This window comes from Petaurus breviceps, unplaced genomic scaffold (genome assembly GCF_028583685.1).
Source record: "Petaurus breviceps papuanus isolate PSGF00001 unplaced genomic scaffold, PetGlider_PUasm1.0 84, whole genome shotgun sequence".
NCBI classification, from domain to species: domain Eukaryota; kingdom Metazoa; phylum Chordata; class Mammalia; order Diprotodontia; family Petauridae; genus Petaurus; species Petaurus breviceps.
This window is the reverse complement of record NW_027186645.1, coordinates 2,776,590-2,777,842: the sequence shown is the minus strand read 5'-3', so window position 1 is coordinate 2,777,842 and position 1,253 is coordinate 2,776,590. Positions and strand designations below refer to the sequence as shown.

At 42.5% G+C, this 1,253-nt stretch overlaps 1 protein-coding gene across 1 annotated transcript in view; it reads right to left on the bottom strand.

Annotated features, from left to right (window-relative positions):
• The window catches only part of SLC26A4 (solute carrier family 26 member 4), a 61,307-nt gene extending 61,093 nt beyond the window's left edge, over positions 1–214 (bottom strand). The window contains exon 1 of the mRNA XM_069107000.1: positions 22–214. The gene's annotated coding sequence lies outside the window, so the exon portion shown is untranslated. The remainder of the gene's footprint in view (positions 1–21) is intronic.
• Between the last annotated feature and the right edge of the window lie 1,039 nt (positions 215–1,253).

Sequence of the window (1,253 nt, the reverse complement as noted above, 5' to 3'; positions counted from 1 at the left end):
AGCCCTGGTTTCTCCTCCTACCTCAGCGGCTTTAGCCCAGGTTAGCTTGTTCAGGAAGAAAGTGTCCGGCACCCTACAGAACTGAGTCTGTGATGCTTTTCCTTCGGATCCCTTCACCTTTCCCCTCTCACCCACCCACTGTACACAGTGGGGAAGCCTGCTGCAGCCCTGCTCTCTGCTGGACAGCCAGAGATCTCACCTGTTCCTCAGACTACCCGGAATGTCCCTGGGGATAGGCCCCTAGGGTGCTTTTATATAGTATGCAGAAGGCGGGTGTAACGTTTATTTATGGACAAACAGATATCTTGGTAAAAAAAAAAAAAAAAGAGGGAGTCCCCAAAGGCCACCTCTATTCACCTGCCTAAGGGGAAAAAATCCTGCTCCTCCTTTTTCTCCTCCTCTAGCTGTTCAACTGTCGTGACTCAGAGTCTCCCCTACAGGCTCAGGGCTTGGAACTTGCCAGATACTGGGAGCACTTGACATGGGACAGCAGAGCAAGTCAAGATGAAGAGAATGATCAAGAAGTTAGGGTCACCTGGGAGTATAGGCCTTTTCCTCCAGGTTCCATCTTTTTCTGGACTCTCTTAACCAGGTAGACTGGTAGGCACCAAGTGAAAAAGTGAAGCTGGTTGACAAAAAGGAAAGTCTATGTGAATTTTTTTTCTCTCTCTGGAATTTGGGTCACAGAATCAGATAACTTCAGAGCTGTGCTTTAAAGATCACTTAGATCAAACCCTTCATTGAAAAGGAGGAAATTAGTTACAGTTTGGCTATGTGTCTGTGTATGTGTGTGTATATGCGTGTACACATATATGTATATAAAATATGTTTATTCCTAGCTATGGCTATATATATCTACATCCAGAGAGAAACTTCTCTCTGGTGTTCACTCCTAAATTCCCTGATTCCCCTTATATCTTTGAATTCATCTATGTGTTTCTATTCAAATGCACAATTATGATACAAAAAGGAGAAAACACATATAATACTGCCCTGACACAGTGTTAAATGGAATACACTAGAACACATGTGGGAGATAGAAATCAGGAGGTAAGAAGGTAAAGGAAGGAGGGGAGTGGGTAGAAACATCCTTATTAGAATTGAATTTTGTGACTTTGAGCAAGTCACTTAACCCCAATTGCCCTCCAAAAAGCAAAAAAGAAAGAAAAAAAGAAAAAAGAGAGAAAGGAAGGAAGGAAGGAAGGAAGAAAGAAAGAAAGAAAGAAAGAAAGAAAGAAAGAAAGAAAGAAAGA